Below are 10,903 nucleotides of genomic sequence, written 5' to 3'. Positions count from 1 at the left end.
TTTTGTTTTAATATATGCTTTTGTTAATTCAACTTGTGTTTCTATAGGGCAAAAGATACAGAACATAAAATTTACCATTTTAACCTTTTTTTTTTTTTTTTTGAGATGGAGTCTCACTCTCTCACCCAGGCTGGAGTGCATTGGCATGATCTTGGCTCAATGCAGCCTCCGCCTCCTGGGTTCAAATGATTCTCCTGCCTCAGCCTCCCGAGCAGCTGGGATTACAGGCACCTGCCACCATACCTGGCTAATTTTTTGTATTGTTAGTAGAGGCGGGGCTTCACCATGTTGGCCAGGCTGGTCTCAAACTCCTGACCTCAGGTGATCTGCCTGCCTCAACCTCCCAAAGTGCTGGGATTATAGGCATGAGCTACAATGCCCTGCCCTTTTTAACCATTTTTAAGTTTCATAGTTCTGTGACATTCAGAATATTCTTACTGTATTGTAACTATCACTATTGTCCATCTCTTGAACTTTCTTATTATCCCAAACTGAAACTCTGTACCTGTTTAGCAGTAACTCCCCATTGCTTCCTCCTCCCAGCCCCTAGTAAACAGTTTCCTACTTTTTTGTCAATGAATTTGACTATTCTGGATATCTCATATAAGTGGAATCATATTTGTCCTTTTGTGTTCGTCTTATTTTACGCAGCATGTCTCCAAGATCTATCCATGTTATAACATGTATCCAGATTTCCTCTTTAAGGATGAATATGTCTCTCATATATATACATGGGAGACAGGTATTCTTTTATATATATGGTGGACATTTGGGTTGTTTCTACCTTTTGTCTATTCTGAAAAGGCTATTCACAATAGCCACAATGTTATGGGCATTGGTATACAAATAACTGTTCAGGTCCTTGTCAGTTCTTTGGAGTGTATACCCAGCAGTGGAATTGCCAGCTTTTAAACATTTTTTTAAAGTTTGACTTTAATTCCATAGGGATTAGAGAAAGAAGGGGACATGGTCAAGCTTTTTTTGGGAGTTGCTTTGCTAGTGACATGTAGGCTTGATTTGAGCAGGGAGAGGTTAGAAGCAGAGACTAGTTAGAACACTACTGAGTAACTCAGGCCTCAATGCTCACATCTGGGTAGGTTCAAGAGACATTACAAAAAATAAACATGGGACTTAATGGCAGGTTATGGGGAAAATAGAAAAGAAAATAAGGTGACTGAGTTTCTAAGCCTGGGTAACAAAGATATTATCAGCAAATGGAAATCAAGAAGGGAATATAATTTTCCCGGAAAAAAATGATTTTTTATTTAAAGAATATTGTGTTTAACATATATATTAAATCTTAAACCTTGCCAATCTTCCAAAGACCATTGCCCATCTCCATTTTTCTGTCCTACAGCATTACCACTCTCTTAACATAGTATACAATTTACTTAGTTATATCTATTAATATAAACAAGTATACCTCTACCTGAAAGTCTCACAGGGGTGGGGATATTTCTGTGTTGCCACTGGTGTAAAGTATCTTGAACAGTGCCTAGCACATAATAAATGCTCAATAAATACATGTTGGCTGAATGAATGGATAGACTGGGCATCCAGGAAACAGCATGTACCACGCGGTTGAAAATAACTAACATTGAGAACTTGCTGCATGCAAGGCACTGGTTTTGGTGCTTTTAATAGATCAAATTGTTTAACCTTTAGGCTTACAGCAACCACAAGAGATAGATAGCATCATCCTATTATAGGTCAGGAAGCTGAGGCACAAAGTGGTATACAACTTAAATCTCAGAAGTGGTAGAGCCAGGATTTGAACCCTGGTAAATTGAGTCTGGAGCCCACACACCTTAGTGCCTGTTACTATACATCATCTCATGGGATGAAGAGGCACAACTGGAGAGGGAGATTGAAAATCAGATGGCCAAAGTGGTAGTCGAAGCTCTGGATGTACATGCTGAGAATTTAATAGAAGACTAGTGACAGATGCTTCTCTTTCCCAGGATTGTCCCATTCTTAGGGAATATACCGTTGATGATGGTAGGCTGGTGAAGTTTTGTAGCATCTCAGCAGATCTATATTACTGCTTTTTAATTACAACAATGTAAATAAATAACAGGTTAAAGTCATTCCCTTTCCAGAGGTGCTATACTTGAGAAACCCAGTTCTAACAACAAAAAGATCTCTCTTTTATGAAGTTCACTGTTGGGCTCATATATACCAGACTGGAGTATTGTAAATGTTGTAAAAAAGATGGTGCATGTGGTACTCACTTTGGCAGCACATATACTAAAATTGGAACGATACAGCGAAGATTAGCATGGCCCCTGCACAAGGATGACACGCAAATTCGTGAAGTGTTCCATATTTTTAATTGCTTCAAAGAGAATAAAATACCTAGGAATCCAACTTAGAAGGGATGTGAAGGACCTCTTCAAGGAGAACTACAAACCACTGCTCAACAAAATAAAAGAGGACACAAACAAATGGAAGGACATTCTGTGCTCATGGATAGGAAGAATCAATATCATGAAAATGGCCATACTGTCCAAGGTAATTTATAGATTCAATGCCATCCCCATCAAGCTACCAATGACTTTCTTCACAGAATTGGAAAAAGCTACCTTAAAGTTCATATGGAACCAAGAAAGAGCACACATTGCCAAGACAATCCTAAGCCAAAGGAACAAAGCTGGAGGCATCATGCTACCTGACTTCAAACTACACTACAAGGCTACAGTAACCAAAACAGTATGGTACTGGTACCAAAACAGAGATATAGACCAATGGAACAGAACAGAGCCCTCAGAAATAATACCACATGTCTACAACCATCTGATCTTTGACAAACCTGACAAAAACAAGAAATGGGGAAAGGATTCCCTGTTTAATAAATGGTGCTGGGAAAACTGGCTAGCCATATGTAGAAAGCTAAACTGGATCCCTTCCTTACACCTTATACAAAAATTAATTCAAGATGGATTAAAGACTTCAATGTTAGACCTAAAACCATAAAAACCCTACAAGAAAACTTAGACAATACCATTCAGGACATAGGCATGGGCAAGACTTCATGTCTAAAACACCAAAAGCAATGGCAACAAAAGCCAAAATTGACAAATGGGATCTAATTAAACTAAAGAACTTCTGCATAGCAAAAGAAACTACCATACAGTGAGCAGGCAACTTACAGAATGAGAGAAAAATTTTGCAATCTACTCATCTGACAAAGGGCTAATATCCAGAATCTACAAAAAACTCAAACAAATTTACAAGAAAAAACAACCCCATCAAAAAGTGGGTGAAGGATATGAACAGACACTTCTCAAAAGAAGACATTTATGCAGCCAACAGCCACATGAAAAAATGCTCATCATCACTGGCCATCAGAGAAATGCAAATCAAAACCACAATGAGATACCGTCTCACACCAGTTAGAATGGCGATCATTAAAAAGTCAGGAAACAACAGGTGCTGGAGAGGATGTGGAGAAATGGGAACACTTTTACACTGTTGGTGGGACTGTAAACTAGTTCAACCATTGTGGAAGACAGTGTGGTGATTCCTCAAGGATCTGGAACTAGAAATCCCATTTGACCCAGTCATCATTACTGGGTATATACCCAAAGGATTTTAAATCATGCTACTATAAAGATGCATGCACACATATGTTTATTGTGGCACTATTCACAATAGCAAAGACTTGGAACCAACCCAAATGTCCATCAATGATAGACTGGATTAAGAAAATGTGGCACATACACACCATGGAATATTATGCAGCCATTAAAAAGGATGAGTTCATGTCCATTGTAGGGACATGGATGAAGCTGGAAACCATCATTCTCAGCAAACTATCGCAAGGACAGAAAACCAAACACCACATGTTCTCACTCATAGGTGGGAACTGAACAATGAGAACACTTGGACACAGGAAGGGGAACATCACACAACAGGGCCTGTCTTGGGGTGGGGGGAGGGGGTAGGGAAAAGCATTAGGACATATACCTAATGTAAATGACGAGTTAATGGGTGCAGCACACCAACATGGCACATGTATACATATGTAACAAATCTGCATGTTGTGCACATGTGCCCTAGAACTTTAATTAAAAAAAAAAAAAAAAAAAGATGGTGCATGTGACAGCCCTAAATAGCAGTCTCAGGAAATCTGTTAACAAGTGACACTGTCCATTAGAATAGGGCAGATTTTTTTTTTTTTTTTTTTTTTAGCAGTCCAGAGGTCTTTTATTTTAACACCTATTGTGCCATGAATTTATAGGGAATAGGCTCCAGCAGCTCAGACTCCTTCCCATTGGTTCTCACAAAGTGTGCTTCTCTGGGTGGAGCAGGCTGGCACTTCAGTTGCACCCGGGTACCTTTCTCTTTGGCTTCTTTTTCTGATAATTTTCCTTCACATGTTTCAAGAAGCTGTCTCAGCTCTTAGAGTACTTAATGTGTTCTTAATTCTCTTGGCAAGAATCTTGCCCTTAACTTGTTTGTTGACAACACTGCCAGCAGCCTGCTGGATAACGTTGTACTCTTCCAGTTTCGCCATGGTAACACCTGAAGAGTAACCATTCCCTTGATGTCTACAATATCACCTTTCTTGTAGATTTCGCATATACGTGGCCAAAGGCACAACTCCATGTTTTCTAAAAGGCCTGGAGAACATATATCAGGTGTCTCTCTTCTTTCCCTTTGTGTTTGTCATTTTGGCGAATTATTGGAAGATGGCAGTTCCGGCCGAAAGGCCAGAATATTGAGGTATCTTATGGCTCCCCAGAAGCTGAGTGAACATGCATGCATGTTATATCAGAAGCGGTCCACACTATGACCTCTGATTACCTAAAGCAGTAAATCGCCAGATGTACACTTGGAGAATTATATCAAAAGCCTTTAAAGGGGTCATTCAGATAATTTTACTTTCACATATGTGAGAAAACTATTTCACCTGTTTTTTTAGAGGTGAATCTACCTACTCTCCTACCAGCAAATCGCCTTTTTATTGTAACAGCAATACCTTTATTTTGCATGTACTTTGAGAATTAAAATATCCATGACTACTTAAGTGGAAAAACCAGCATTATTTTCCCATAGCTATAAAAATAATTAAAATTAAATATGGAATTATATCTTTGCTAGGTATTGTCTTTTAAAACTATGATTCTAACACCTACTTTTCCTTCTATAGAAAAGCAGATGAGCACCGGGCGCGGTGGTTCACGCCTGTAATCCCATCACTTTGGGAGGCTGAGGCGGGTGGATCACCTGAGGTCAGGAGTTCGAGACCAGCCTGACCAACATGGTGAAACCCCATGTACTAAAAATACAAAAATTAGCCAGGCACCGTGGTGCACAGCTGTAATCCTAGCTACTCGGGAGGCTGAGGCAGGAGAATCACTTGAACCTGGGAAGTGGAGGTTGCAGTGATCTGAGATCATACCACTGCACTCCAGCCTGGGTGACAGAGCGAGACTCCGTCTCAAAAAAAAATAAAAATAAAAATAAAAATAAAGTAAAGCAGATGAGCAAGTGTCAGAACACGGAACTGCATTTCCTCTAGATGTCACCAGAAGGATTAGAAGAGTATTGAAATCAACTTCTTCACTGTGGTATTTAATGCATTTTAAATGCAATGTCCCTGTGTACCACCTCATTTCATCCCATACTTTGGAAAACCACTATCTTAGATAATCCCCAAGATTCCTGTTGGCTCTAATATAATTTAGTAGGCAGCTCAGGCTTTGGTGTCAGACAGGAGGCTTGGACTCGTTGTGCCCTCTCCAAGTCTGACAATAACAACACAACAGCTCACAGCACTGTGTGGATTAAATGGAAATGATGGATATAAAATCCATAGCATCCCACTTGGCACATAGTAGGAGCTTCATAAATGTTCAACTCCATTTTCTTTTGTATAAATTAGACCTACCTAGTAACTTCATTTCACGAGTGGCTCAGTGGTTGTGAAGTGACATATTTAAGATGTACTTTTTTTTCTCACCAATAGAATTAGACTGAATGTTTTTATAAGTTGTCCTTTTAATGTACTCATTTTTGGAAACATATAATGTATTTAAATATAAGCATATACTGTGCTTATATAGGAAGGAAGATAAAGACACCATACTAATAAAAATGAAAGATTAACATGTAGCTAAATTTTAGTGTCAAGACTTGCATAGCTAATTAGAGAAAGGAGCCCATGGGGATGAGAATGTGTTGGGAGAAGAAGTAAAGATTATGAATAAATTTTAAATCTCTATTTTCAACATAAAAAGAGCTCGTTGTTCTCAGTTGCTTCTGATAAACCCAAATGGGAATATCCGTGATCTTTGTTCCTGCTGAACACCGAGAACCATCGTGTAAAATAGGAGCAAACAGCTGGCTAAATGAAAGCTTCCTTGGAAGTCTACTGATGGAAAACTGTAGGGAGCTAGGGGCAGTCAGAGAAAAAGCTCTGTAAGATTTAATTTAAGCCCTGGATAAACACCATTCCTGCTTTCACCAGCTTTACCTAATAGAAATGGATTTTATCAATCAAAGCCAAGTTCAGAGACAATGAGCGAGAGGGAGGGAGGGAGGCGTTTTGCATGGAACAAAGACAAAAGTGTTTTAATTTCACAAAAATACCACTCGTGTTAAAATGCAAGACCCTGGGAGCCCTAGGATTTTAGGAAAAACTGGTATTAACCTGACCTTTCAAGGTACCAGACATTAGCATGACTTAGATACAAATAATTGTGATAAATTATGATGATCCCTGCATTGTCACTTTCATCAGTTTTGGAAAGGTTTGAGAATCTATGTTAAGATTTAGCAGTAAATGTGGTTAACTAGGGAACCCCTAGGGGAACTAACGTGGGAGAGAGAAAAAGCTTTTTTTTTTTTTTTTTTGAGAGGAGTCTTGCTCTGTTGCCCAGGCTAGAGTGCAGTGGCGCAATCTTGGCTCACTGCAACCTCTGCCTCCCAGGTTCAAGCGATGTTTTTTCTTTTTTTTTTTTTTGAGACAGTGTCTCACTCTGTCGCCCAGGCTGGAGTGCAATGGCACGATCTTGGCTCACTGCAAACTCTGCCTCCTGGGTTCAAGTGATTCTCCTGGCTTAGCCTCCCAAGTAGCTGGGATTACAGGTGTGAGCCACCACACCTGGCTAATTTTTGTATTTTTAGTAGAGGTGGAGTTTTAGCATGTTGGCCAGTGTGGTCTTGAACTCCTGACCACAGGTGATCCGCCTGCCTTGGCCTCCCAAGTGCTGGGATTACAGGCATGAGCCACCATGCTCAGCCAGAAGATGCTTTCTCACTTGGGATTTCTCAGGTCTTCTGCCACTTTCAGCACTATGTGCCAAGCTTTGTTTCTCATAAATGCAGATCAGACATACTGAGACGTTACTTCCCCTTCTGGTTAGCCCCCATCACTCTGGAGAGATGCAAGTCCCAGAGGTATCATTTAACTTGAAGGAATGCAGCCCACTAGACAGCACAGGGTGGTAGGGGAGGCGGTGAGAGCAATGATAGTGGGGTGGGGGTGCAGGGTGGGGGGTGAGGTCCTTTGAATTGTTTGCTGGTCCTATCACTCCTCTAAGCCACTGAACAAAATGCCAGATCTTAGCATTGACTAAAGCCCATCTCATGATCCCTGAATAATAGGAACTATAGAGGAAGCACTCCTCTCTTTGGTTTTGCTTGCGGCTTGTCTTCAGCTTCCCATTTCAAAGGTTATTCACTTCCCCTCCTGGTTAGCCTCCATCACTCGGCTGTCAGGCAGCCTGTGCATTTTTCACCATCTAGCCCAGTAGGTAGATTCTAGACAAATAATGAATTCAGTCTGCACTATGCTGGAAACAAGGTAGGAAAAGGGTGCTATTACCATAGTTCTTCCAGAAAAACCCAACTAGAATTGGCTTTTCATATACTATTCTAATGCATCTAATTTAACACAGCAGTCGTGTGATCAAGTCTCACCCTCAAAGCAGGTAGAATCTTTATAACTATTTTCTCTCAGAAAAATTACAGGCTGAATGGGGTGGCTCACGCCTGTAATCCCAACACTTGGGAGGCCAAGATGGGAGGATTGCTTGAAGCCAGTTCAAACCAGCCTGCACAACAAAGTAAGAATCCATCTCTACAAAAAGTACAAAAAAATTAGCTGGGCACACTGGTGTGTGTCTGTAGTCCCAGCTACTTGAGAGACTGAAGCATAAGGATTGCTTGAGCCTAGCAGTTGGAGGGTGCGGTGAGCTATGATCATGCCACTGCACTCCAGCCTGGGCAACAGAGCAAGAACCTGTCTCCAAAACAAAACAAATTGCTATTTTATTTCCATAAAATATTTGAAGCGTAAACATAGTCTATAATAAAACAAATAATTGTGTACCTTCTTCACAAATAAAAAATTGTAACAACTTTCCTTATTCACGGTCTAATTTAGGATCATCCCATAAATCAATATTCTAATCATCTTGAAATTACACATCTTATTCACAGTATCTCCCAGATTCTCACACCTCTCTTCATCCATATAAAGATGAACATTGACACCAACTTTTGCAAAATCAAGTCCTTATCCCTGGAGCCAGCTCATCCTCAAGGGAATTCCAGCACCTATCACTATGCACAACATCCTTAAAAAAGACATATTGAGTATTCACTACAACAAAGTACAACATGTCGTAATAATAAATATTTATCAAATGGATGGCTAAAAAATCATATATTGGTAGCAATAATGCTCACATGAACATTTACTGCTGCAATTACTAGTATCCTTTTTCTCAATGTGATCTGGGAGAGCATATTGTTGACTGTTATTATTTTAGGTTAATGCTCTGCCTATGTCTTTATAATTCCCTAGCTTTCTGTCACATGGATTGCCATAAAACTTTGGAGGCGTGCCCTCTGCAAGTTTATGTGTTAGAAGCAAGACAAATCTACTCTCCTCTATTTCTCCCATGAAGCATACTATAAGCTTCAAGAGGACAGTCATGGTGTCTAGCCTGGTGCTTGGCACATAGTAGATGCTCAGTTAAAACATTTGTGAAAGGTCTAGTTAAATGTCTCTCATTTCCCCCTTTTTATTAATATCAGGGAAGTCTGCAGAGTTACATTCCTTATGTTCAGGGAAAAATGGAAAAGAACTAACAATTTGACACCTGCTACATGCCAGACATGGGGCTGGATGCCATATGGACGTTACACACATTACCTCATATAGTTTTCATAGCAACCTTATAAAGTAGGTATTAATATTCTAGTTTTACAGATGAAGAAATTGAGGTCCAAAGAGATCTGTCGTGAAATAAATATGCGCACATAAAATTCTTCCAGCTGGGTGCAGTGGCTCACACCTGTAATCCTAGCACTTTGGGAGGCTGAGGCAGATGGATCATTTGAGGTCAAAAGTTCGAGACCAGCCTGGCCAACATGGTGAAACTCCGTCTATACTAAAAATACAAAAAAATTACCTGGGTGTGGTGGTGCATGCCTGTAGGCTGAGGCAGAAGAATCACTTGAACCCAGGAGACAGAGGTTGCAGTGAGCCGAGAGCGCGCCACTAGACTCCAAACTGGGCAACAGAGTGAGACTCCTTCTCAAAAAAAAGAAAAAATCTTCCTCTTGGAACGTCTGTTCTTTTCCTATTACTTGACCAAATCAAACTCAGCTTTTGAGAACCAAATTAAAACTGTCAAGAGAAAGTTCTCCATGGAGCTCTTGTATTTCTATCCATCTTCTGAGAAGATGCTGGTAGCTTTTGTCCTGGGCTGTCTTTTCAAGGATGTTTGTGCAGCAAACAACCTTGAAACACAGAGATAGTGTCTTTCACCAGGGCATCGGGCAGATTTGTTTTCTGACCAGGATAATGAGTATAATGGCTCCCTCCAGGACAAAGATTGGACAGGTTTGCTAAAAGCCCCCTTTAGAGAATTGGGGTTTCCTTGGCTTGGGGTTCCTCTGCTCTGATACAAACTCACAGCGTGTGCAACATCTTGGAGGCTGCTTTTTATCACCCCTATGGGACTTGGAGGACAAGGAGAAAAAAATGCAAACATGAAGCTCATGGTGCTTGCTGTGCTGTGAGTAATAAAGTCTTTTGTTTCTGACCCAGGAATCTCTCCTTCTTTGCCAGCATCTATGAAAATGTGGCAATCTAACCTTTCAGCTTACAACTCGGGTAAAATCTCAGACTTTTCCACACTTTTCAGATCTTTGTTCTTGACAAAGATCTTCCTCCTTTGGGAAGCCATTTCTAACTACACCAGTTTATGGTGAGATGTCTAATACTTTGGCAGGAAACAACGTGCTGAATAACGTAAGTATTGGTGGACATTTTTATTGCTTCACACTTGATTATGCTCTTCCAGAGGATAGAGCATAAGTGTTTAGCATTTTTCCTGGAAATAGAAGTTGACTCTCATTTCATTAATTTAACAAAAATATATTTAATATCTATTAACTATAGAACATTCTGGTCAGAATATTTAAGTAATTATTTCCCTAAATGATGCCTAAGCTCCTTTAAGACAACACACTATCTCATACTTCTTTTTTATCCTTTGCAATTCTTTGTATCTTTCATGATTCTTTATTCAACAAATATTTACTGAGCCTCTGCTATATGCAGACAGTATATTAGTTGCTGAAAATACAAATGGATAAGACAGTCTTCTCATCCTCAAGGAGTTCATGGAGACAATACATGCAGTACAGGAATAAGCACTATGATAGAAGAAAGTACAGATCATTCCAGTAACACAGCGAGAAAGGCACCCAACAGGGCCTTCATACATAAGGATGGCAGCTAGCTTTTCCACTTCTTGGAATTGTCAGCAGCATATTTTACCTAGTACATACTGGGGAAAAAAAGGGTTGATAAAATGAATCAATAATCCGAGCTAGGAAGTTTAGTCAAATCCCAGCTCTGAAATCTATGTATATACCCCAG

General features: G+C 40.0%; 1 non-coding gene across 1 annotated transcript; it reads left to right on the top strand.

Moving 5' to 3' along the window:
* The first annotated feature begins 2,223 nt into the window (after positions 1 to 2,223).
* Positions 2,224 to 2,330, top strand: LOC115930507 (U6 spliceosomal RNA). The gene has a single exon (XR_004067138.2). It is a non-coding gene; the product is annotated as a U6 spliceosomal RNA (small nuclear RNA).
* Positions 2,331 to 10,903: the final 8,573 nt, after the last annotated feature.

The sequence above is a fragment of the Gorilla gorilla genome, chromosome 14, assembly GCF_029281585.2.
Source record: "Gorilla gorilla gorilla isolate KB3781 chromosome 14, NHGRI_mGorGor1-v2.1_pri, whole genome shotgun sequence".
In the NCBI taxonomy this organism is placed as follows: Eukaryota; Metazoa; Chordata; class Mammalia; order Primates; family Hominidae; genus Gorilla; species Gorilla gorilla.
Note: the sequence above shows the minus strand (reverse complement) of the source record. Positions and strands in the feature narration are given on the sequence as shown.